General features: G+C 48.4%; 1 long non-coding RNA gene across 1 annotated transcript; it reads right to left on the bottom strand.

The window, feature by feature from the left end:
* Nucleotides 1–62: 62 nt before the first annotated feature.
* LOC126915189 (uncharacterized) lies at nucleotides 63–27,670 on the bottom strand. Its single transcript, XR_007710066.1, has 2 exons — nucleotides 27,626–27,670; nucleotides 63–1,163 (listed from the first exon to the last, which is right to left on the bottom strand). It is a non-coding gene; the product is annotated as an uncharacterized LOC126915189 (long non-coding RNA).

Genomic DNA, 27,670 nt, shown 5'->3' with positions numbered 1-27,670 from the left:
AAGAACAAAATTCCATTACGCTGTGTTTGTTAACAATCGTTTATTTCCAATGATATTGACTATTTTATGCTCTTTCTTGTTTTATATCGTATCGAATAAATGAAATTCATGTACGCTCGTCGAAATTGTATTGTAGCGTTAATCGATTTTGGCAGGCAAAAGCAAATAAAAATAATACTTATAAATCGAAAAAATGAATATGTTGGCCAAAGTATCGTCAAAATGGAATGTAAAGATGCAAGATGAAAGGTATATGGAGCGCTGCTTTTCAACGGTTTCAATGAATCAGAAGTATTAGCGAGGAGAAACTTAACCATCTGTGATATTGTCTGCTAACAATGACACTGCATGACTTCTTCTATTAGCCTTCTACGTTACCCGAGTGGTACTTGAAACGTACAGTCTGTTTTCGAGTTACTCTCGTATTTGAGTTTCCTCTTTTGTCGAAATATGCAACACGTACGTACTTACAGATACGCGTCGCTACTCTATTTTAATTTTACCAATTTATACACAGTGTAATCCATTAAACGATCTTCCTAATTTCATCGAATTTTACTTTCAAACGTTTCGCGAAGATAATTTTCTTGTGAATTCGATATAAAGTATGTACGTACGATTTTATGCCGATATCTTCTAAATGGATATATACTTGACTCTTATCGTCCGTAGGAAGGTTCCAGTGATGTGGAGAGAATAACGAAGTAACGATTATCGACGCAACCGTTTGAAAGAAGATTTCCGATTAAAAAGGGGTGAGGGAGGAGAGAGGGGGGACTGCGACTGGGAGAAAGTAGCGCGTTTGAAGAAGCATCGGGTGGTGCATTATTGGGGACGGTTTGATAATTAATTAGAGTGGCAGTCGGGAATGTAAACAGAGATATTCGGTCGGACGAGGCGAAGCGGTAGATTTGATTCGGTCGGTTGGAAGATTTCGGTGTACGTATTCGGTTTGGTCTTTGGGGCAAACATAATCGACGTCGATGCGTTTCCCTTGAGAATCGGCGCCAACGTCACGTCGATGTCGACATAGTGCTGAATGGCGACGAAATGGACGCGCGAATAGTGCTTCTCCTAAGCCACGAAAAGCGAAGCTTCTCCATCAGCCAGAAGTTGCCGCTCTCTGTTGAAGCAATCGTACCAATGGTCGTCCGATCTTTTGTCTGTTTACATATGGTTGGTCATTTTCGTACGCGCGCGGGCACAAGTATCTATCTAACAATAAATATACATACATACATACATACATATATATATTTGATGGTAGATGATTACATCAGAACATTTTGCAAGAATATACCGTCGTGTTATCGATCATCGCTAGATTCGATTAGCGCTATTAATGTGTAAAGGTATTACATACATACGTATGTATGTATAAGCGTATGCAAGTAAACGTATTGTTCGTGTCTCTATAAGAAGTTTAATTCTGTAAAGATCGCGATTCCAAAAATTCGATCGCATGTCGCGATGTGTCTGAGAAAAATACAGCGACCTTGATTCTTATCGTAATGGTAACTTCTGCGTAAAAATACTGCACGCGAACACCGTTTCATTTGATTAAAGTAAATAGAGTTCGTTCGTATCTAGTTATTACACGATATGTCTCATCGTTTCCTTCTATGTTATCGCGATAACCGAGTTGGCTATGGATCCGCAGTTAAGTAGATGTACATACATTCCGCGTTAATTCCATTTTATTATCGTCTTGTCGTTATTGCATTGCATTTCGCGGAATATTTCAGAGGAGATACAAGTTGATGGTCGACACAATCGAAAATAAATAAAGATGCAAAATAAAGATTGGCGACGGTGAAGTCGATAAATATCGATGGAAAGGAAACATGTATTTAGGGTTCAACCGGTGCGAGTCGATCAGAATTTGCGCGACCTTTGTACGATTCATTTCGGTGTTTAAGGCTAAACGTGAAAACAATCGATAGACCGTTCGATCGTCAGGCGATGTATCGGGATCGCGTTAATGGAATCAGTTGGAAAGTAATCCATTTTCCCAAGACAAGAAGCAGACTGTAGCGGCATGCTCGTAATTGCGTTAGAGTAATTACATACGTTACAGATGCGCGAATAGCACTTTTCCAAATAATAACAGCAAATGGTATCTCGCATACAGCCTGCTTACGCTGTTAACACGAACAGTCAGCGCGACGATTAGCCTTCGAATTGCAAAACAGCTTTAAAGATTTTCTTTTAAAACTCGTAATTCGTTCGTCCCGTCCACGTGGAAATAAAATCGGTCGAGTACGCTTCTGAACGGTCAACTGATCATAAATGCGTCTCGTAAACGGTTTTTTCAGACGAATCGTTCATAGCTAAGAATAATTAACCGTGTATTTGCATTGTGCGAACGTTCGTCGAGCTGGTAATCAAGATAAAGAATCCGTAGTACTGGTACTGGTTACGATCACGGTCATGAGACGACGAGTTATCGAGCAAGGAACTTTCAAAGGAAATTCCAAAGAAAACCGTATAGGAGAGCGGTTATGACTACGACTACGGCCACCGTAGAGGCGAGTATGGTAGGAAGAACGGTGTGCGTGGTATGGAACTGGTAAAGGACGAGTAGGGTAGGGATATAGATGCTGCGAACGGCGAGCGAAACCCGGAAAAGGTGGAAGGGTGGTAGTTATCTCGCGAGTTCGCGTGGGAGGTCACGTTGGATAGAGGGTAGGTGAGGCGACCCACGACCTTCGACCAATCACGATTCTAGCTTGAAACTGGGCTGCCAATGGGGACGCTGTCGGGGTGACCTCGTGCGCGATTCTCCTTGCACTTTATCACCGAGAAACCACCCCCATGAAGTTGAAAGGTGGAAGCTCACCTTTCTACGGTCGCACGCGCGAGACAACGCGCTCCCTTCGATAGAACCGATCGAATCGGCCGAAATTCCCTCGTCGGATCGCTTCTTTCTCTTTTCTTCGCTACTTAAAATACGATTCGATCTATTTCCGATATTCCGCGGCCATTCAAATTACGCGCACCTTTTACATTTTTATAAGAAACAATTGAAAAAGAAAGAAAAATGATACGAAAGGGCGAAGCGAGGACCGGCGAATCGACTTGTCGTTTTATCTTTGTCATTCTCGGTATTTAACTACCGATGATCTTCGATCGAAAGAATAAAAGAACGCGAGCGTACAATGCCTATCATCTGATGTTTATCGCGTTCACCGTACTTTCGTATCATCGAGCCTTGGCGAATCGAGTTGCTCGACTTCCGAACGGAACGAATCGTCTGCTTTCCAGCGTTTTTATTTTTCTCCGTACCAGATACTTTGTCGCATCTCGTTGAAATAACTTGTCACTTCCATTGGTAGGAAGGTAAATCGAGCAGAGGAGGATGAATTGGAAGGATTTATCTGCGTACAAGGCGATTAAGAATCGATAGAGAACGTCGCGTCCAGAAGGTTCTCCGGAGGTACGATCCGACGTTTCATTAGCTTCTTAATGCGTCCGGTATCCTGCAGGTCGTTGTTGCGCTCGGGAAGGATCAACACTTTTTTGCTTCGGAACGGCAACGATGCGTCAGGGATATGGCTGTTATGTACGTGCCGGAGTGACTGATGAACCGTCAGCTAATTACCTCCTCTATGTGCCCCGTAATACGAACGTATTAATAACCTGCATTTATATATCCGTGAAAAATGACCGCTTATCTCGCTTCACGAACATAAAAGAACATTGTTGGTTGCTATATCTAGAAACGCGTCAGGAATACGAGAACCGGGTCGAGTCTCTTTCACGGTAAACGAGTAACGATTCCGAACGAAAGCTATTTTCGTCGTTGTAATATTGTTTTAGTACGTACAAATCGGAGTGAAATTTATCTCGCTGTAATTGAAATAATCGTTTGTTCGTACGTATATGCACAACGTATATTATATATCCGTATATAGCGGATTTCTCTTATTTAGTCGTTCGATTCGGAAAAAGTACTTAATAGATTCGAAAAGACGTTCTCAAAGATCAAAGCATGCGGTGCGCGAGCGCGTTCTACTTTGGCTTTGACTGAATAAAAAGCGAGCTTCGCGTTTTTTACAGACGACTGCGCTTAGAAAGTGACGAGAGATAGAAAGTTGAACGACCACCACCTTGGTCTTAACCGTAATCCCGAAGAGTGACGAGCGTCAAAGCAACGCAGGGATTCTTCAACGACATTACTACCCTCTATGTCGTCTTCGTTCTTCCTCCTTCTCTTTTTTTTTTCCCCCGGTTTTTTTTATCTCGGGGTTTTAATCGCAATCTCTACTTTTGCTCGTAAAATTGTAAAAAAAAACGAGAGAAACGGGAAAAGAAGAGAGGAGGACAGAAACTAATCGACCGATTACGATCGATGTAATTACATACTCGTAAGTATAATCGAGCAAGTCGATTCCGTCGATCAAAAAACGTAGTCACGTTCGATAGCACGTAATCCGTAAATCAGTGGATTTACTGTTACTACGGTGGAAGCACTTTGGAAATATTAAACGGTAGCTGACGCAGGAGCGGCGCGTTGGTGTGTCGAACGTGGAACGTAGGGCGTAAGAGATTCGCGACAAAGCTGCGGCAAGTTCAAAGCATTCCTAACTCGGTACTACTGCTTTACTCACGAGCATTACTTTAGCACCGTTCTTCTCCCATCGTCGAACGTTTCATCGTCGAACCACCCATCTCGAATCTCGTTTCGTCGAGCTTTTACCGATCGTCCAATTTGACGAGCCTCGAAACGAGTGGCGATTTCAAACGTTATACGAAACAACCATGTAAGGAATGTGTCGGCGAAATGGAACGACTTTTATGGAAGTTGAATGTCGTCGTTGCGCCAAGTTCGACGATTTAGCGAATAAAATCGAAAAATATTTGTCAGCCAGCAGCTGTCGACCAGTGGTTTAGAGTTTAGAGCGTTCTCGCGCAGATTCGAGCTACGACTCGTAATATCCCGGATATGCGTGTATCGAGCGGCGCGGACGACCGACCGGAAGTAATTAGATCCGCATACAATGCTTCTCCGGGAAGGGTCGATTTCTATATCGAACAGATTTTTGGAGGCAATAGTCGAGAGCCTAACGACGAATCATCGAGCAGCGACGGGGGCGTTGGATCGACGAGTTTTATCGTGCTTTTGCCGACGAATTCTTTCATTCGCTCGAAACCTGGCTATCAAATTTACGAAAGGGAAATTTTCCAAAAATTTTCCCCTTCTTCGAAGCAACTTCGGTGTCTTTGACGCTCTCTTTTCCCCTTTCCCTTGCCCGTTGCTTCCCTATTTCGTCGTTTCTTCAACATGAAATATCACGAGAAGAAAAATCTCCCTGTCGCTAACTTTTTATCGCGGACGATTTTCGCGCAAGAAATATGAATTGTTAATAGGAGGTAAAAGCAATTTTATGTTAGTCTACGTAACGGCGCATCGATATATTCTTAAACAGCGGTGTTCCCCGTTGTTCGTCCCGCGGCAAATCGAGTCGGGCCGCGTCGGTTCGCGCGGACTATGTAAATCGGGCCGATATCCCATCCACCACCATTCGCATACATTAGTTTTTATTTCGTTTCGCTTTTTCTTTCCTTAAGTGGTCATTTTCATAAAAGGCTGTTCGGTTGCTTTCCTTGGCGGACACTCTCGACAGGGTAAAGATCGTCCTCGCGTTACCATTCTCTGCTTAAAATGGAATCACAAAGTACAACGAGAAACATACCGCGGCAAACGAGACTGTTCAACTTTTACGGCAGGAAAAATTTAATAGTATCGGTCGGATGATCGATGTAAGATAGTTGACACGGAATGGCGAAGATTAGGTGTCGGGGATGGAGGAGGGTCTCGGTTGAGCGGGTGGATGGTACGACCGCATCGGGCGCACTGTGAACAAACGGTATTTCGAGATGAGCGATCGTTCCCCCGAGAGCAAACGAGACTAAACGGGAAAAGACGAGATGGAACGAGACGCGAACGCTTCGGCACCCTGTCGAAAGTCGCTCGCCTTATCGTCTGCTAAGGGTCTATTGTCGACCCAGCCTCTAATGGAACGATACCCAGCAAACGTCGGTTTCGGTAGTTTCGCGAGGCTAGAGTATCGCGATCTCTACGATCTCAGCTTAGAAAAGCTTAGAATCCGGTCCTTCGAATCGTTCTGTCGAATAAGCAACGAAAACGAAGAGAGGAGAAAAGAAACAAAACTTTATAGAGAATTCATCTTTTGTCCGTATTAGAAAAAGGTGAATGATATTTTCCGACTTTGATAAAAGTAGTATACGTACACGTGCATATACGTCTGTATGTAAGAGAACGCGAATGCGAAGAATGCGACGAATGGATGGTAGAAACGCCAATAATAGGTAGACAGGCCGACTAACGAAACGAAGAGAGAGTCAGAGAAAGAGAGATGCGTCGGTTGGTGGGCTTACGAGTACAGGGTGTAGCTGCAGGTGTTTACGAACGAGTAACCGAGAATCGGAAACCGCGAATCGCCAAGCCGATCGAACGGATCTAGAATGGCATCTGGGGGGGACTACGATTCTCCGATGTGACAATCGCGTCGCGTCGCGTTGCGTCCGTCAACGAGGAGGGAATAAAAAGAATAGGGAGGGTTTCGTTGGATGGAAGGGGACGAGGGCCAGCGCGGAGAGCCCGACGAATCGACACACAGGGTGTTTTAAAACGAGTGCTATCGATAATCGAAATCGCTCGGGGGTTGCGGTTGCCCGGGGCTCTAGGGTAAATCTCACTGTTCGCCCCCTTCCTCCTCTGATTGTACGGTTGTTGGTCGGTCGGCCGTACGATCCTACATGAGCCTTGCTAGGACCACCGTCGCATCGCATCGCGTCGCGTCGCGTCGCGTCATGCACGATGCTATTACGATACGTTCGCTTCATTAGCGTAATTCGCGTGATTCGATTTCAATTCTCGTCCAGTCCGGTATCTCAGTTGGTTGTTCGGATCTTTCTTTGAAAATTTGGTCCTTGGTCCGAGTCGAAGGTAACGAGTTAAGAACGATTTGCGATGGAATCGCTGCGCCGTCGATGCAGATGGTGACTGTCGCGCTAACAGGTGGCGCAGCACGATTTACGCGTAGCCGGTAGTCGTGTCCGAACGGTGGCGTGTGAACGCGTTCCGATTTTCCAACGAACATCTGCGTCTGGCGATAATTATCGGTCTGTACGACCGGCGATGGATCGCTACGCGATCGTTTCGGTCACACGTTTCGGTTGACAACCCGACGATGAACGTTACCGCACGGATACAAACCGAATCGGGTTTTGTGCTTCGTTTCGCCGTATCTCGAATAATCGAGCATCGGTCGATCGCTTATCGGATTTCCTGTTGAAATATCTTTCGGCGCACTCGAGTCGCTGGCCGCTCGCGTAATACAGGCGGACGTTGGAGCGTCGCGATACGCGTGCCGTAACTAGGATACCGCGTTGTCAGTTTTCAAGGAAAATACGGAAGAACGTGCGAAAGAGGAGCATCGAACTTTATTTTATCCCTTGCTGCAACTTCTCGGTCGGTACGGCGCGGCAGAAAGATTCTTCTACTTGGAAATCCTTCCTCCCGTGTTGTTCCCGCCGGTGAAACGATGGCGAGTTAAATGTACCGAACTTTAGATAATAAACAACAATAATACGCTGTCGAAATAAATAACGGCCGACGAATACCGCGGGAATACGAAACTTTTGTCCTCGAGTGGCACGCACGGTCGTTCGTCATTCCCGAGAGTCGTTCCACCGTGCTGGAATCGATAGCCTGCGAAAGAATATACGCGCGTCTTTTTTCCTTCCTGCTTCCGCTCTCTTTCTTGCATTTCTAGTTTAGCCGTTCTCTAAAGAGCGTAGGGTGTCGAGCCCGTAGTTGTTCGTACGGCACAGAAAAGTGAGTACAGCGACAGAAAAGAGAAAAGGCGGATGAAATTGCGTTTGATTCGAAAGAAGCGATCGGTTTGGCACGCGCGATAACGATCCTTGCGCTGCGACGGTGACGACTCCGAACGGAGTACGGTACGTTTGGGGTAAAGGAAAGGGAGGTAGAAAATACGGAAGACGTATCGCGGTGCGTTTGTGCGACGACCGACGACGGAAATACAGAGACGAAGACGGAGACGACGCAGATAGAGACACGAAGGTAGACCGAGTAGTCGAAAGAGAGGCAGCACGGTTCAATTTGACGAGATGTAGGTAAACAAGGGAGATCCGACAAGTTTGTTTGGCCGTGGAGGCAACTACGCGACGTCCTTTAATTTACGTTACCACGGTCCGTGTACGCACACGGCACTTGGGATCGGTGCTCGTTGCGAAGATCGTTGCGGCGCGGTATCTGAATATGCGCAACAACCTAATCGTAACCGTTCGCCACCGCCTTCGACCGTGCTCCGACTCACGATTTCGCACAGTCTGTGCAAACGAAAGGGGTGCCCTTCGACAAATAGTTATCGTTTGGTGCGCCGTTGGATCTACGGCGAGCCAACTTCAACGCACTCGTATACTCGTAGATTACGGGAACGACCTATATCTCATCCCGATTAAAACGATATCTATTCTCTTTCGTTCTTTTCCTTTTCTTCCTTATCGTTTTTCTTCTCCTTATCGTTCGTAGTATAGCGCCTTATCATACTCGTTTACGAAATTACAAAAATTCGAAACGAACGAATTTGTTCCAATCGAAGTTTATATAGCGGTGTCGGGTATCGGAGAAATTCACTCGGGAACGCGACGATTAACCAAGGAAATCCGTCGACGAATCGTCGATGCGAAGAAGCTTAAAAATGACGCTGTTGAAACGGCGACGAAACGGTAAGCCGACGCGGAGGAAGAGAAAGAGAATAAAAGGAACGAGGAATATGGAGAGAAGACGAGGGAACAAACGGAAGAGAAGAAGGAGAAAAGAAAGGAGGAAGAGACGGAGGTCGGAAGGAAGGAAGGTTGGAAGGTAGAGAGGAAGAAAGAAAGGAAGGTAGAAAGGAAGGACGGAAGGTAGGAAGAAAAAAGATAGGCGAGCGTATCTTACATTCAAAATAGCAGGGATAAGACTAAGCTCGGGGATGTGACGAAGGCGGACAGTGGCAGGAGTGTCGAAGCGGTCCAAGTCGAAAGTCTACCGCGGGGGAAAATCCGTAAGGTGGGGTACGTAGGTTGTAACATGCAAATTTGAACCTTAAGGGTTTTATGTCGAGCGATATCTCTGAATCATCTCCCCTTCTCTCGGGCCGCGTCGATGGTGGCCCTTGGAGGATTTCGACCGATTTTATCCCAAGTAGAATTGTCTGTCGCGTTCGGAGAAGGAAGAAGGGAAAGAGATCGTTTCGGTCGACCGCGGTTGGTTCCTCTCTTTCGGAGATCCGCTCTTGGTTGCGATCGGTAGCGAACGCGTCGTTAGCAGATGGTATCCGACAGTTATCTTTCCGGTTGTCGGTTTAAGAAACCTCGCGTATATTCGTAGTCGATGATCGTCGATCGCAAACGAGCGGGTATACGTCATCGAGAGAAGATCGAACGTAGAATTTCGAGAGTATCGGTGTTGGTGAACGCGAACGAGTCCCCTCCAAGTTTCAAAGTCCCACCGATCGTTCGGTGACTTGTCGGAAACGCGTTGACGCGCTGATATCGGGACTTTTCGAAGTTGATTCTGGCAGTGGTCAGTGGAGAACGACGTAAAAATATTGGCTGGCCGTTGGCTGGGCTTCGTGTTGCGCACCGTGTTTATGAAAACGCTACGCCAGAACGTACTCGTATCCGATTCAATTTAGATCGTTATCTCGATCGGCGCGTACCAATAAAAATGCGCGGTCCTCCCGTCGCATGAATTACGAGGCGTCGTATTAAAATGGTTCGCAATTCCCTATCTGATTCTGCGTTTGGTAGACGCTATATACCTATAACCGGCTCGTTTTTCTCGACCCGGGTTAATTTTTTCATCGGTTTTCCCGATTCTGCCGTAGGGCAATAGGTACACGATACCAACGAAAGTAGCGGTGGCGCATTATCACGTCGGCGGTAATTATCGTCGAAACTTTGCGTTGGTCGGTGAAACGTTCCACGAGCGGAGATTGGTGTTGACGCAGCGACGATTCCAGAAAATTTCACCCAGCCTTCTTCCCTCTTTGTCTACGATTCGTCCAGTATCGATAGCTCCGTCTATTTAGATGTCGATTTTCGCTGACGCGTGTATTTACGCGTATAGCGGAACACGAACGTAAAGCGAAGAATCGGATTTAAAGTACTTGCGGCTGATACGTGTATCGCGGTACGTACCACGTACATACGACGTACATACTTACGTACGACGTACGACGTAGATCGATCACGCGGATTTTAATATCTCGGGCCACATTGACCGAGCATTCGGTAGTCACGAGGCGCTTCGCCCATTCATCATAGTAACGTAGTAGGTTACAGCGCGGAGGGCGCGCGATTAGAATCAGTTACCCTTTACTTGCGCGCGTTTGCCGTCCCCGCGCGATGGTGATGGGTAACCCTTGATATCCTGGACAAGGATATCCCCTCGGGTGCCATCTGCCAAGGCCCGTTCCTTCTATCTTCTACCCCCTTTCGATCCACTATTCCACCGTCGCATCGCGTCCTCGTTCCGCTGCGAAAGACCGTACTCTCCAAAAATTAATAATCCCTGGCTCTGGCTCCCTACCACCTCCCGCGCTTCCCGCGTCTTCTTTTCCTACACGACGCTATCTTGCATCGAACGGTCGCGTTTCCATTCGCGGTATTCGTTCTACGTAATGCTTTAGACACTCGAAACGCCACGCGAAATCCGTCGATCGTCTCGGTTTTTCCTTAGCTTCCGTCTCACCGAGCGTCCTGACTTTGAAACACTTTTCGATTTGACGGAAGCACGCGTCGAACCGCATATTTGCGACACGTTAGGATGTTGTAACAACATCGATCGTTCAGGCTGATTTCCGCAGATCTGAGAAAATCGAAGGCGAAGCTAACCTCGGTAAAGAATGGGCGCAATAGCGGCACGAAATTAGAAGAAACGCGAATAACGAAGAATATTATAGCGCGTAAGTCGCGAGGCTGAGTATCGAGTGGCGCTCGGTACGGAGCTTATGGGAGAACGAAAGAACGGGAGAGGAAAAATCGCAGATTCGCGCTCGCGTTTTTCACAAACTACTCTTTTGTTCCTTATTTATTGCGACATGAATAAAACACGGAGGTAGTAAACGGGCACTAAGAAGGGAGGCGAAGGAGGGAAGGATGGTGAATTAAATGCGGTATAATTTTCAAATTTTGGGAAATAAATAACGGGTAAGCGATAGGTTGACTCGCGTGCGGTCGCTCCCCTACTCTTCCGCGTTCTCGTCTCCCTCGAAAACGCGCATAAATTCTCAGGGACGGAACGAAACTCGAATCCGAAGGAAAATTCTCTCGGGAACCGACGGAATTGCTTTAGAAAGTATCGTATTATGTTCGGATTGTTGCAGCGAGTCAACCAACAAGTGTTTCCCATCCTATCGGTCGTGACAAATTCTTAGCGAATGACGCGTCAAAAATTTGATACAAACGTACGTTGTACGATCGCTTGGCGATTAAACGAGAATGCGACGAGTAAGTTAGCAAGATTTTCTACTTTTATGAAACGAAACGAACCAGAAGAAGGAAAGAAGGGAGGAAGGAAGGAAGGAAGGAAGGAAGGAAGAAAACGAGTAATTAACGAACCAAGACGAGAATCGGGCGAGTAAGTAAAGGTGGATGGAAAAAGAACTCGTGACACACGGTACAAACGTTTCTACCGCGTTTCTTTAATTGGTGGCATTAATCACACGTAATTACCAAGAATCTTGTAACCGCGCTAACGGCTGGTTCGTAAGCGTTTCCTCGGACGAGTTTACCGCAACTCTTTGACCGCAAAGGCGTAGCGATCGTGGAAAAGTAGGCGTTTACGCGTCGCTTCCACATCTCCGTTTCTCGTTCTTACGCCGCTGAGGATTAACCCCGAAGAGCAGTAACCGGCATCCGTGGCTGCAATTAGTACGCTACCGCATGGAGTGGTTACCGACACTGCCGTCAAAAGGGGTCGCCAAACCCCGACATTCTGGCTAGCAACGTTCTGATCGTCGGAATTAACGAACGGATAACTGCGTTTTAACACGGCACGCACACGTCCAAACGTGGCCAGTCTCGCTCTCTTTCTTTTTCTTTCTTCGGCTTTCCTCTATTTTCCGATTATTCGAGAAACAAGGTTGCGCGTAACGCACGAAAAGAATGCGCTCGAAACATCGACTTACGATTTTACGCGAGCGTCGTTACGAGTCGGCGAGTGGAAAACGCGGAAAGCGGATGATTTTATCGTGACAACAAAGTCGAGTCTGTGGTAGAAGCGAGGCAAGGGTTGGCATTAACGAGACCGGTGCGCATTAGCTCGCATCCTGCAATATTAAACAGAACACGAGTGTTTTGTACCGAACTTGGGCTCGACCGTACGAGCTATCGATTTTAACCCGTAGAACAGGCGAGGTCATCGGCGCGGTCGTTTCGGTATCTCTCGTTTTGTTCGGTATCGCGACCGTTGTTCCACGAATCAACGCGAGCTTTTCGTTTCTTCCAATTGATCGTAGCACCCGCGAAAAAACACGCCAGCCCTGTCGCTCTCCCTTTTCTCTTCCTTCGTTCTCTCATTTTTCATCCCTTCTGTGTTTCACCGACGGGCACGGCGTTCCCCAATCGAGTTGATAATTAACCTCGACCAAATTACGAAATCACCACGGCTTAAACATCCACTCTTATCTACAAGCGATACATCTTATCTTATCTAACGATAAAATCGTACTCGCTCTCCTCCGTTCGCGGTTCCTCGTGATTCAGTCAGCGAGAAGACGTAATTCTTATCCGAGGTAAGCTTCTCTTCTCGTTCTCTTCGCGCTCTCTCTTTCAGCAGGTACATTTAGCGAATTTTCAGCCGCTTAGGAAGCCGTACTGGATTGGACAGCCTGTACGCGGGCTCGGCTCATCACGGCAGAAGAAGATGAAATATTCAAGTGGTTTCCATTAACGGACCGGTTTATACTTATCAAGGATAAAGCGAAAGGGGTGATTCGGCGAGTCACGGTTCGAGTAGAAAATAAAGGGTGGCTGTTTTGGCCTTTTCTGCGGCGAGAGATAGAAAATAAAAAAGAGAGAGAGAGAGTGAGAGAAAGGGTGGATAGGGTCGAATCGTAGACCAAGCGGTGTAAAAACGGAAGAAGCGCGAAACAAAACGAATTTGGCGGTGATAGATCGCGCGCGAGTAATAGGTAATGGGTAACGGGTAACGGGTAATGGGAAGCAAGTGGTGGGCAATAGGCAGTCCGGGCTGCAGTCCGGAGCGGAGAACAGGTTGGCAGGAGCAGCGGAAGAGAGCCGGTAGCGAAGCGGTTTAACGCGGTTGCCGTATGGGGCGTAATAGTTTAATTCATATGTAAATGGAGTGGCGAAGCACGGGAGAAAAGTCACAGGGCTACGTGGAAAGGGTGCACGAGTGATTCGTACACGTGTATGGCTGACCTCGTAAATCTGCAACGGGATACTCCGCGTAATTAGAATTACACCCTCGACTACCGACTGCCACGTGCTATCACGCCTTCCTTTTCTTTGAAATACTCTTGCTTCTTATCGAACGGTCGACCGACGTTCTTTAAACTCGAACGTTCTGCAGTCGTACGCGTTCGACGAGAGCCAAGTGCGATCTCGTATCGTTGGTCGATCGTCGGTAGGGGCCAAAGTTAAGAGAGAAAAAGGAAGAGAAAGAGAAAGAGAGGAAAAAGGAGGACCAGCGGTCGAGAGAACGAATCGGTGGCGTGGCGAACAGAGTGTTCGGCAATTAGTTTAACCGAACCGCGCGTCGAGCGGATCATCGTCGACAGTGAGTTTCACGTAGGTACGGCCGTCCGGTCGTCCCGTATTCCGTGATTTATGTTTGCCATACATTACCCACCGAATAATCCCACGAAAGGGTATACCGCGCTCGAGACATCCCCCACGCTCGACGTCCAGCAAGCGCCCTTTCGTCGAAGGGTCGCGCACGCTACTCGTCCCACCAGGCGTTTAACCGCTACTCGCTGATCGCTCTATCTGTTTCAATTAAAACTACGCTTGCCATTCACGCGAACAGCTAGTCGCGCGGCCAACTATCGCCAATCGAATCCGATCGCTCCTTGATTTATGATTTTGTTAACGCGTGATCGCCGCGCTGTCAACTTATTCGAAGCGTCGCGTCGCTTACGAATCGACGACTTTAGATCGCGTTGTAGTCGTAACCTATCGTATATCTGCGAATCGGAGTAATGCAGTCTCGAGTATGATCGATCGCGTAACGCGTGACGAAGATCCTACGCCACTCGTTATACTCGCCAACTCTCTAAACTCGATGATAAGACGTCGAATCGAGATCGACGAGTAACGAGAATCTTGTCGAAGAGCACTCGTTCTACGCCATCGAATAGCTATTGGATTTGGAAACGAGAAGGGGAAAGTTTCTGGCCTTCTTTGTCGCAAAACGAGCAAAAACCCTACCGATCCTCCACCGTAGTAAAATTAAAAAATCAAGGTGTAAACAAGAATTCGACGTATTTGCTATGTTCGAACGGCAGCTTCGTTTTTTATATCTCCGTGGTTTTACTCGTCGTTTCGTTTAAGCGACACTTTCGTTGGCCGCGAATGCATAATCGAACGGCGAACAAACGCTCGTTTGCACTTTCATTTTATCAAACTTTACCAGAGTGGGAGAAGAGCGAGCGTTCGCTCGGCTGGCATGGACGCACCGTAATAGGCAAGGTGCTGGTAAACGTAGGCATACGCCGTGACCTATCGACGCCGCGTTATCGAGGATAACGCTCCTTGACGCGTTTTCAAAGGAAAAACGCTCCTCGTCTTTGTCCAAGGTGTTGCTTACCGGCAGTGTCGGGTCGTTACCGTCTGGATTAGGCACTTGGGTTGCGATCGCCGCGAGAACCAAAACGTCACGCCGTTACGCCTTCCAAATGGCTCCGTACTCGGCGGAAGCAGTCATTTGCGATAAGGGCTGGTTCCTGCGATGCGCGAGAGACACACGAACCATCGCCACTTTCTTTCGTCGACGTCGTCGTTGTCGCCGTCGTCATTGTCGCGAACGTGGAAGTGGATGTAGTTGGAGAGACGATGAAACTCGAGAGGGAGAAACAGGGCGAAACGAGGGTGAAAATTACTGGCAAAAACGAACGTCGTTGCGGTAGCGATGGCGGTTGAGGTTGCGGTTGCGCCTGTCGTTGCAATCGCGCTGTCTATCCATAGACGGAACGAGAACAACGCCGCAAGAATAAAGAAGAAGGAACGAAAAGAGAAAACGCCTCAAAGTCGGAGAAGAACGACAAAGGAGTTGCAATGGAGCGCGATATCGGGTACGAGAGCGAAACTGAATAGGAACGTCATGACCGATGCGATGCCTTTCGAGAAGAACCAGAAGATTTGGGACACGGTCGTTGGTTCGTCCGTCGGTGGTGTTAATTCCGCGAATAATCTTATTTTTCCAATCGCACGCGTCAAGAAAACGAGGTTTTGCTGTTCGGGAGACGATCGGTGCAATCCGGCATCGAGAGAAAGATCGCTGAACGAAGGTACTTGTTTAGCTATTGCGCTAAACGTGAAAGTACGACGCCACCGACAACGAGGACGAGTAGTTTTTCTGGAGTGGCGTGGCACAGAGAAGCAGGACGGAGTAGGGCGAGGCGAGAAGCGTTGCGACCGAGCTAAGGCGCTAGGGAGCAATTCCCTTAAATGCCCTGTCGTCCGCAAAAAGCCACTTCGTGTAAAAAACAGCCTGCCGTGGTGCGTTGGTGCGCGTTCCCTCGATACCGTGTGCGTGTCGACACCCGCCGTCGTTTGGTCTATCGCGTTTCGCTCGCTCTTTTTCCTTCTCGGGATTATATTAGTCTTTATGGCATCGATAAAGTGCACCGTCGATTCCTCTACTTTCCGCGACTCGACCCTTCTCGCGCGCGCCCCTCTACCCAATCGACCGCCTCTTTTAGCCGAGTGTCTGAATTTGACATCTCATCCCCACCTCTGACCTTTTCCCATCGACCTGCGATTTTTTTATTCGATCATCCAGACGGCAATCCTTCGGCGAAACCATAAACGCGTTCTCGCGGATCGAGCACGAATCCACGCGTGCTTTTACGTTCACAGATCGCGATCTTTGTCGACCGTGTCTGCATTCATACGATTTAGAACGTTATCGTTACAGCATCGTAATATCATCGTATTTGGATGTGGTTGGCGATAGTTGGCGATAGTCGAACTGGTCGGTCGTTCGCCGATAGCTTTCCTCTCTAGGAGAATCGAACCGGGTCGTGCCGGGTCGAATCGAGTTTCACGCGAGTCGCTGATAGAAACGTCGACGAACCGATTTTTTCAATTTCATTATAAAACACGTTCGAATCGCTGATCTCGCGGTAAATTGAACAGCGCAAGATATTTCCAATATTTGAAGCTATTGCGGAAATCGCAGTCGCTTCAGGAAATGAAACGTGTGTCTAATTTCCAATGCTGGTTCTCGGCGGGTATGTGATCGCGTTTGCGTTGCATTTGCATTTGCGTTCGGTCTCCCTCCCCTCGACCCTTTTTCCGCATCGGCCAAACTGCGCGACCCAATCACCAACAGTCTGCGCCATCGAAATTCAGTCATCTTACCGTTGGTTACGCTCGAAAAGAACGCGATAATTACTCGTTCCGCGAGACCGGACGACGAGACTTCGTTTTGGTCCGCGACGCGCTGCGTCGTCCGGTACGAGTCTCGTTTAAGCTTTCCGTTGCCGAAGAGGCTCGATCGCCGAGGGTGAAATAAACGACAAATGGTCCGGAGGCTACCGGTAGACCGTGATTCTCGTTCGGTTTCATTTTCGATCGACGCGACGAGATCGGCGATGCAGTTGGCGTACTCACGGAGTTTGTAGGTGTATCTACGCACGTTGGTCTTTGCTCGCGAGCGAGAAAAAGGGCGGGGGAAGCTGTGGCCGTGGTGGAGTCGTGGAATCGTCGGGATGCGCTGGAAACTGGTACCTTGGTTGGGGTTGCGCGTCGAGGAGCTCGTATCCATCGGTGAGCGGCTGGTTTTCCCATCCCTCGCTCGGTTCTCGCATTACGTATGCGGAATGAAAGTGCCCGATCCGTCGCGGCAGACCGCATTATCGTCTATCGAAAAAATATGAATAAGCTTTCCAATTTCCGACGTTTCGTGACATTTCGCCGGGAGGCTGGCTGGTAGCAACGGTGCTTTACAATGAAACGCCAACTATACAGCGAAACGTCATCCGATATTTCGTTGCGTTCGTCGCATACGAGATCCAGCATTTACTTCTGTTCGGGGGGCTCGCGTCTCGTCATCGCGATTCTCTTCCACCAGACTTCTCCACGTTTCGACGGAATCACGCCGATACGCCGAGATGTTCGCGCGATGCGAATGATTCGCGAAACGAAACCGAATCGAAACGCGATCGAGATTCCGCGAAACTCGAAAGTTGGAAATCGATCGCCGAGACGAGCGTTTCGTTCAAAGCTCGCGATCGTTTTAGGAAGGAATGTTTAAGAGTGATTTTATAGTGTCCGGCGCAGAGGTCAACCTATCCTCGGATACATCACCCCAAACCCTTCTGTCTTCTTGATGGATCGCGGTTCTCGTTCCCTTCCTCGCTCTCTTTCCTTCTCCGTTCTCCTACCTCGTTCTCCCTTGTTCCGCCGGCCACCCTCTTGCCCACTGCCTCCTTTCCCGCGTCCTAGCTTCTCCTGCCCTCCTTGCCACTTGCTTCGAACCATCGCACCCTCCGCCACTTCCTCCACCACCGACGCTTTCGATCTCTCATCCCTCCCGATGGATTATGCATCGCGTTCTTATCTCTGTTCTTCCTGTCCGAGCAGCACTCCTCCGGTTTTGACTCGATACGGATCGATCTCGATCGAAAATTGGATCGCGACGCGTGCAACCTGCTTTTTCACGGTGAAAAGAGCCGCGTTCCTTTCTAAACGAGAGACCGTCGACGACAAAAATCGTTCGAGCAACGACGACAACGACGACGAACCGTTTGAAATCCGGAATGAAAACGAACAGCTGGGAGAGAGCTCGAGGAGCTAGGACACGCGACGACACCGAAGCTCGCGTACCCGGAGTGCAATTTCTCGGCAACGGCAGTACCTACTGTGTACCCTATCTTTTTATGTACTTTGAAATTCCGTCGATACATCACGCCTCTGAAACTTGGCTCGCCCCGCCTTCGCCACCTCCACGCTCCGCCTTGCCGCGCCAACCCCAACCTTTTCTTCGCCTTCTTTCACCTTTCCTTCTTCCCCCTTTCTCACTCTCGTTCTTCCGCTCTCTTGGTCACAATCTCGTTATTCCTTTCCTTCGATGCATGTATATATATATATACATATATATTTCATTTCTCTGCGAAATTATTCCCGAAACGACGTGCAAGCTTCGAGAACGAATAAACTTTTACGATCGATGATATCCTCGCGAGGCATCGCGTCACCCGAACGCGTGCACGTAGATACACGTAGGTAACTTCGCATAGAAGAAGTAAGGAGAAACTGAAAAGCGGAACGGAGGTTGCGAGAATGACTCCGAAGGAGCAAAGAAAAGCTACGAAAATGGCGTTGAGCGAGAAAAACCATAGAGGTAAACGGTGTTAGCGGTTACGTGGAAAGCCGCGCGATAATAATCTATTAAAACAGCGGATAGAGAGAGCGGAGTATAAGCGACGCAATTGCCATTCCGAATGTACAGAAGAAATCATATTCTCCGACAGACGGGTTTGCTCGTTTTCGGCGAATGTTCGCGAAAAGGCAAAAGACGTTTCCTTCGGGACTCCGAGCCGAGCACCCTTATCTCACACGGCGTCGCTATCTCGCAAATACCCGGACCATCTCCGCGCTTTGCTCTCTCGCCTTCCTTTTTTGCTTTCTCGCTTTCCTCTGCCTCTCTCTCCTTCCCTCTTTCTCGTACAGCTATATACTCGTACTTGGTTACATATGTACGTACATACATATACCACGTAGCTGCTAGGGTTTCTTTTCTTTTTTCAGTTCCAACGACTCTCTGCTTCGGACGAACCACGCGTCGGCTTTTCCAAACGATGCTTATTATCATTGACCTCGGAACGCCTGCTCGCCGATCCTTCGATCTTCGAAGAAAGGAGATAATGGTTCCAGCAAACTGTGTGTACATAGATAAAATGGCGAGCGAAGATGCGAACGATTGCATTCTCTTCGTTCCTTATTTTTCATTTTCCATTTCTCTCGGAATCGGAGCAGAATGGCGAGAATGAAATTTGTCGGGATAATTTGAGCTTTCTATCGGAACATCGACGCGATACTCGCGCGGAAACGGCGAGCACGATTTCTTCGTAAAACTGTTTCCACCGGCTCAGATAAGATTTGAAACGAACTTGACAGTTTATAAGTGACAACCGGTCCTCGGACGCGTTGCTTCTCAAAGGGGAACAGCGGAGCAACCAAGTAGAAGTTGGCGTAACTTTACGTCGACACGGGAACATAACTTTAATTACAGAAGTTCGTGCATTGTCTAGGAACGTAGGCACGGCAAGAAACCGAGCTCTTTCTCCGGCTAAAGTTTTCCGCGTGTCTCGAGACAAAGCAGTCGGGACCTACCCGCAAAGAGGATCGCGAAAGATCAGAGGGAGAAGGACGGGGCATTGAATCAAGCTCTCTCTCTTTCTTTCTCTTTTTTTTTGTTCCCCCTCCGCCCCTCTTTGGCTTTCGTATTAATACGTGGCCGATAGCAAAGAGATGAAAAGACCGATTTGAAAAGATGCTAAAACGGAGTAAAGGAAGTGGAACAAAGCGAAGTCAGGAAATACAGGAGAAGAAAATATTAAAAGGAGTGTACCTATTTGACGCGAAAGGATACGTCGTTCGTATCGTCGAGAGATTTCTTCGCGGCGTCGTCAAAGTTGATTTCGTTCGTACCACGTAGATCTTGATCCGACTTTCTCGTCTTTGCCAAACGATGATCCGTTTTCCGCTGTATCCATTTACACGAGAATACGATAAAAGTTTCCGTTAAAATTTCTACTGAGAATTTTGATTTTTCCACGTGGAACGGTATTCGCCGATTACGACGATTCCGACAAACGATGGACAAGCGCTGGAGGAGAAAGAGAACGCGAGAGAAAAAATATCGAGAGAGAAAGGAAAAAGATGAGCGAGATCTCGTCCGACACGAGTCGACACCAGCACGCGACCAACAAAAACCCAAGTCCGGGTTCTCCTACTCCTACGGTACTCTTAATTATCTCGTTAGTCGAGTGGCTGGTAGCCGCTGTTTCTCCAAATAGTCAACCTCTCCCTTTGCTTCGAACGAGCAGAGTCCCGTTTCAATCCAAAATCCGCGGCTATCCAGTTGTTATCTGGCGACGTATACAGGAATTTCAAGATTAGGAATCGTTCTACGACGACGACTCTGCTCGCCGATGCGTGACGATGCTGCTAAACGATGCAAACCGCGCTCGGATGTAAATGGACGAAAATCGGTACATCCTGGCGATACATGGAAGACCGGTCGAGAACTATTTTACCGTGTTAACCGATCGGCGACGCGTGATCGCACGGTCGTTTCGTCGCGTTATTTTTCAACGAGTAACAACGGTCTGCATGTTCGAACGTAAACGCTTGCGTTATTAAACGATTGCCTCAATTCAAAGGCAAATTAACGGACAACGGGCTTAAGCCGACTGCTTGCTAACATGCAAACGGTCCCGTCCAATTGAGGACCACCCAAACTGTTCCTTTCGTCTCGAGACGATTCGTATCCCGGTCCTATTGACCGACCGTTCTAGAATGCGAGTCCTCGTCGCGACTCGAATCGAGATCTCCCGTTCTTTCTCTTTTTACTATCTCTCTTCCATACCATACGAGACACAAAGAGCGACGCGAGATTCTAAACTTCTCGCTCTTAACGATACTACGTTCGCGCATCGATGGTAGAAATCGGACGTTTCGATGTGCGGGTATTTAAATATTTTGTAACGAAGAGTGAAAATATGGGCGTAAACCAGCAACGAATCGTATTTCTTTTGCGGAAATCTCGAACAGCCGTGGCTATTCGAGAAGGGTCGAGAGAAAAGCAGACGAATATGGCACGCGCGATGCGCTATGGATATGCTGGTAAGAAAACGATGCGACAGGAGCAACCGGCACCGCACGATCTGGGTGTTTAACGCGTTCGTTCCAGTTGAATTCTTCTCACGAGGTCGATAAACCTCCACTCACGATGACGATATTTCGTTTAATTAAATAGTGGCGCATGCGGGATCGACCCAAAAACGATCGACTGTTTTCGAACGACGGGACAACGAGCCGACGAATCCTTTCTCTTCCGAATTAAGGTTTATAGAGCTACGTTACGAATTGGGCATGTTATCGTTCGTCGCTTTCGACAACGTGCCGTTCGGCCACGTGGGTGTATACACTACGTACGAGCAAGCTTTCACGAGCTTGTAGCGATAAACCGTTTTCGAACTATGTACGAAACCAACGGAATCGAAGACAATTTTAGGAGTATTCTCGTGTAACCTGCCACGGTTCGGATCCATCTCAACTTTGCCCGTTCCCTAGAGCCTGTTCTTCTTTTACTTTTCCCAGATAAAACGACAGCTAATCGATAGTCCGTCAAGTTTCCCCTTTCCTTCTTCTATTTTAGGCGATAATTTTTTTGTCGCTGCCCGAGAATCTTCATTCTTACGTTTTCCCTTATCGTCCGCGATAATTTTAATTATCCAAACAACGTCGATTTACACGCTCGAGATGCTGTCGCATAGAGCAGATCGATTCGAAGAAACTTTACGCGTCAACTATCTAAGAACTATCGTTCTTTCTATGACGCGATAAACGATCGCTCCTCGGAAGTTGGATTGGACGTTAAACGGGCAAAAGCACGCGCGACCATACGTAGTTAATCTAGAAGAAGGGGAGAGAGAAACATAGAAAGAGAGAGAGAGAGAGAGAGAGAGCAGAGGAGAGATTCGGAATGGGTTAGGTGGAGAGTAATCGGGAGCGAGAAATAGGTAGATACATATATAGACGACGTGGTGTAGAGTGTAACGCAACGCGCGAGGGGTGAACGCGCGCGTCGGCTAGATGCGATCGGACAGATGCGATATTGCCGTCGTAGCCCGAGTTGGTTCCTCGTGATCTTGACATTTCCTGTGGCGCACATCGCACACGCCATCGTCGTCCCGTGTATACGTACGCGCCTACCGCTATGCCTGCGTACCCTGCCTACCTTCCTCTCTCCTCCAAAAACGACGCGTTTCCGTTGCTCTCCTTTCGCCTACTACTTATCTATATCTGTCCTTTTGTCCGCTGCTGTCCCTATCCGCGCGACTGCCGTCCGATCTAACGCTCTCGCTAAATTCCCCAAGGATTCCTCGCGTTCACCCCTCGGGTCGTCAGCCTTGCCTCGCCTTAGCAGCTCCAAGTGTCGCCCGTGTTCGCGCTCGCGTTTTCGTCGCTCCGATTCGTCTCGATCCGCACTGGCCGCCAACATTTTCGTTTCTTGCGGAAGTAAACGCGTTCTCACGGCTGTTTGGTTTTGTACGATCGTCGACGACTATCGACCTCGAAACGGAAATCCTGTCCTACGATTCTGTCCGTTTCGACGTTACGGCAAGCCAGAGATCGTACTTTCCGCGCCACCGAAACACGCTCGATCGTTCGATCTCGATGAAAAGAAGAGACGAATCGTACACAGATCGAAAGCGAATCAACGAACAGACTCGCTTTTAAACGGTGAACGATAGGTGTGACCGTCCCTACCGATGGCATAAAACGACCGTAAGAAAGAGCGAATGACCGTTTCACGAAGACGTTCTAAATCGGCACGAGCTGTGGTCGAGCAATTTGCGATAAAGTGTGTTAAATGCGATGGACGGACGGAAAAAGGGACCGTTTTTGAACGACAGGGAAAGATGGAAAAAGGAGAAGGAAACAGACAGCAGCTGGATATAAGCGTGGTGTGGTGTGGATCGGCATAATTGTTTCGTGGGCGTGTACGTTCGACCGGCAAAGTGGGCGAGTATCGACGTAACGAGCTTCGAACGTCTGCCAAATATAGCGGAACAATCGGCCGGACAGCCAATGTTCCGCTACTGGCGACAATGAAAATTCGAGGCACATAAAACGTCTGGAAATCGGTAGAAAAATCTTCGGTTTCGGACGGCACGCGGTCGCATTGACCCCACGCTTCACTTTCAAAAGCCGGCAAACGTCTCACTTTGTGCGGGTCACGCCTCGTTGCAACGAACCGTTTAATCGTTCCTTTCGGCGCAACAATGCCTTTGCGTGTCTTGGGCGACTTTGTCGCCGCGCGAACAAAATTCGGATCGTGAGAATAGCACGGTAGGAGGATACCTCGAAGTCGATAGTATCGTTTGCACAACGATATAGAAAAACACGCATTATGGGAACGCCGATGGGATAAGCTGTAAACGGATAGATGAACGCGTGCGTGTGCTCGCACACACACGGTCCAGCAGATAGCGGAACGACGGTTCGTGGAAGGAGCGATCCTCGCCATAAAACACGGAGAATCCGCAGCTTTATTTTATTTCATTCAATTCTTCTTCGGGGCGACAACCGCCGCGGGAATATGGAATCGAGTTGTTACGCGACAGCTCTCGCTGGATGACGAGAGCAGAGAGTAGGTAGGAGGGTAGGTGGATATCGGCGGTTTTGTTCGCAGGGGACAGACTTCGGAGTCGGACGACACACGGCGCATAAGCAAGTGGCGCGGCCACGCGCTACCACGCTTTATTATACGCTACTCTTCGCAATCACCGTCGTTTTTTTCTTACCCTTACCCTTACGCTCCTCCTTCTCTCCGAAAGACATTCGTTCGCGTATCGGTCGGTCCCTGGTCTCTGACCTCTGCTTGGAAGTGATTTTGACTTTCGAGCTAGCTTTGGATCGTGTCACGGTGATTTAGTCGTTAGGTCGAACGTACGCCGACGGCCGGATGGTACGGGAGGAAAAAAACGGAGGGTATTTTGCGAGGAAAAAGCGAAAGGCAGCAAGGTATACCTAGCGTGCGTCGGTAGTTGCGGTGCGGTGGAAGAGTCGCAGGATGAGGTCGAGGGAATGAGTCGGAGCAGTCGGAGAAAGAGGAGGAGGAGTGGGCGCAGGAAAAAAGCGATGCCGTAAAGCACTCAGCAGGGAGCGTGATCCGCTTACGAAAGTCAGGTGGGCCTGCGTTACCGCGTTACCAAGTTACCGTTTTACCTAGCTGTTCGCGGCACATCCATATACGCGTTACGATACGGGACGTTGACGATGTTTCACTTTTACCCTGCTCCAAAAAAATCTGCAGGCTTTTACGACTCGGCGTCGATACGTGCCGGCGATTGACGCCTTTAAGTTCGTTCGAGGCAACGAACAATGCGTGAAAATTGTTGCGCGAAATTGTCGGCCTTTTAGTAGCGCCGCGCTGCTCTAAAAGAAAGTAAAGGAGGGCGTGCCAATAATCGAGATGCTTCCGGGAATCGTAGAAGGATTTTCCGCTTTCTACGAGCGTTGCTCCGTGACCAAAACGAAGCTGAATCGGTGGTGGTCGAACGATCGAGGAAGATCGCGAAAAATACTGGCGTTTCCTCGGGACGAGAGTAATCTCGTTAAAGCGCAACGGACGAATTTGCTTGGCGGGCGTGTCGTTCGCGATCTGTTCGTTTGAAAACGCGTTTAAATAGCGAGATAGCCGCGTACCGATGCAACGAGTATAGTCTGGCATCGGCATCGCGAGCGTTACCGCGATGCGAAAGACCTTTGGTGGTCTGTAACGGCATTGTAGCTGGGGCGCGCGATGCTTTCCATAGCCGGTGCTTCCAGCCTTCCAGAAGAGCGTGTCGTTTAATAAGTTAAGCGACGACGGCGCAGCTGCTCGTCTTAATGAAACATTAGCTCGGATCTCGACGCAACGTTGTCCTCCATACTTTCCTGGTCGGCCGCTCTCGGTCGCCTCGTAAACCTTCTCTTCGCGTTTCTTCGATCTTCGTTCTCTCGCGCTCTGCCCCCATCTCTCTTCCACCGCCTTTTTTTACTCTGGTCGCAGGAGCGGTACGGTCGCGGACGCGAGTCTCGTAAATCGAGAGACGAGCGAGTCCCATCGATGACACGGTTATATAAAGAGACGACACGAAACGTTATTGCTAAACGCGTTCAATTGCCGTTCTAGGACACTCCGATTCTCGTTCAATCCGACCCGTGATCAACATCGCGACGCGACGCAACCAACTTGGTTGCTGTGCAGCGCCGCATCGTTGCCGCTTTGCCCCGGATTTTCATCTCGATCGTTCAATCTCCGCGTCATCCTCGACTCGCGAGGTCAACGCGAGCATTTAGCCGCATCTACGGTTGCGACTGCCAATCATCGAGCTCCGCCCTTCGTTTCGTCGGTTTTGCAGCCAGTTTCTCTTTTCTGCCGCGAAAGAAAATAAGGTGGAACGGATACGATGTACGTGACCATTGAAGCGGACGAACGGACGAGAGCTCGGTGTTACGGCGTAACTTGGGACAAAAGCCTTGCGGAATTTTCGTCAACTTCGACTGCTCAAAACGATCGTCGTAAACGACAATCGTAAAATTTCGCGGTACGATAAATCGGTAGAAAGTGGAAACTCGCTTTGAGTTATCCCTGTCTCCGAACTGAGAAAAGATGTTCGCGTCATGGCAGAAAACATCGCAGGAAGCAGAAGGGAAATACGATTGTTTAATACCCGACGTAATAATGTAATTATTGGATTTACGCGGACGCGCACAATGTTGACGATCGAAAGGGGAAAGTCGAAAGGCGGATAGAAAAACGGAGCGTTCGACGCCACGAAAAGGTGGAAGACGAAGAGGGGAGAGGAGACAGAAGGCAATAGAGTCGGGCATATTCGCGCTATAGATAGGAGCAACGAGCGTACGACCACCGGCTACGGACTACGGGGTAGTAGTGGCTACCGGCTTGTCTCGCTCGGAGACGCAACTTTTTTTGCGTTCACCGGCGCGGCGGAGTCGCATTATTACGGGTGTGTGCCGTATCGCAAACTCTCGTTCATCGTGACTCGTATAAAGGCGTATACGCGAGACTGGTCTATTCAGAACGTAATTAAAAGCTGCATTCATACGAGCTGGCTGTTCCCTCGCGGCGAGCCTTTCCTTTGCGACAGACTTCTGGAAGTCAACCACGACAATGCATCTCTTCGTGGCCTATTGTTCCTTCTCGTGACATCTCTGCCTTTTTTACTGCCACTCGAGTCAGCGTCGGCGTTTATCGCTTAGCGTACTGCCAGAAAAGAAGAACTCCGTGTCCACGTTCGAACGTGCCGCACCGCTCTTTGATTCGCTTCCGAATCGCTGTATGAAAAGCCGGTCCTGTGTTTTCGCGTTCCGCCACAGCCCGTTCACCGTGTAACTTTTGCCGAAGCCGTAAAACGGAACGCTGTCCAAATCGATCGATAAAAAGATCAAGTACTCGAACGTTTTTCTCTGCAATCGATCGGTTCGATCGACCGACCGACCGATGGTCTAACCACTGGCGTCGATGTCCTGGCAAATATATGGGTGACATCAGCATATGCATGAAAGAAGGGTAGACGCTGTCAATGTGGGTGCTCGCTATCGATTGCCTCTCGATTCTTGCACGTTTCGTGTTACGATTCTAGCGAACCTAACCCAAATCTAACCCTAGTTGTTCGTTCGAAGGGAAAACCAAAAAGATGCAGCCAGCTATCGAAACCAATATACATACATACATACATACATACGTACGTACGTACGTACGTACAATATTTTGCATCGGTTTTCTCCATACGATTTTCTCGTTCCCTCCGCACGACGATACGTAACAGATGCAAAACTGTGGCGATCCTTAATAGGGTAGGAAACTAGGCAATATCCTACTAAATCTTGCTAAATCAGAGTTAACGAAGATGATTCTTTTGTTACGCGTATAAATCCTTTCATTTGCTACGGCTAGACCGATTTTATACAATTTTCGTTTTGCATTTTTTACGCGTTACGTTGCGGTTAATTAGAAAAAGTCGATTTATATTTATGAGGCAGACGGTTCCGCGAAACATTCGAATATTCACAGCCGACAGATCTCAGCCTGCTCGAATTCGAAACGTTCGAATTACCGAGTGCTATTCGTCGTTGGAAAAATCCAAGCGTAAGTTATACACGCGTAACCCATACGTGTAACGAATCGAAAGGCGATAGGAGTCGGTGTTTTTCGAAAAATTCGTCGCTCTTCCTTTCCGTCTGGATTTTCTGCGTCGAGAAAAGAAGAGCGCCTGTTGTCGGGATAACGAAAAGGAAGGAAGAGACAATACTTGACTTTGATTGTGGTTCGTTAGTGACTCTGGGGAGTTAATTAGCGAAAAAGTTAATTTCTTGTTCGCTCATAATCGGACGCCCCTGATGAAATACGAGCTTGATAAAGACGGTTGAAACCAGAGTTTTTGGAAGGTGGGGAAAAGAAGGGTATGTCAGCTGGTAAATAGATTAACGTCGTTCCACGGAACGTACAACTAAGTTTACGCCGCGTGGTAAATACGCCGCGTACCTACGTCCTCGCTAAGACGAAAAAGAACCGCGTAAGTAGGTACATACGTACATAGTCGTATCGTATCGCGATGTTTATCAACCTTCCGATCGATCC

Source organism: Bombus affinis, chromosome 4 (assembly GCF_024516045.1).
Source record: "Bombus affinis isolate iyBomAffi1 chromosome 4, iyBomAffi1.2, whole genome shotgun sequence".
Taxonomy (NCBI): domain Eukaryota; kingdom Metazoa; phylum Arthropoda; class Insecta; order Hymenoptera; family Apidae; genus Bombus; species Bombus affinis.
The sequence above is the reverse complement of the archived record's forward strand: the minus strand, read 5'-3'. Positions and strand labels throughout refer to the sequence as shown.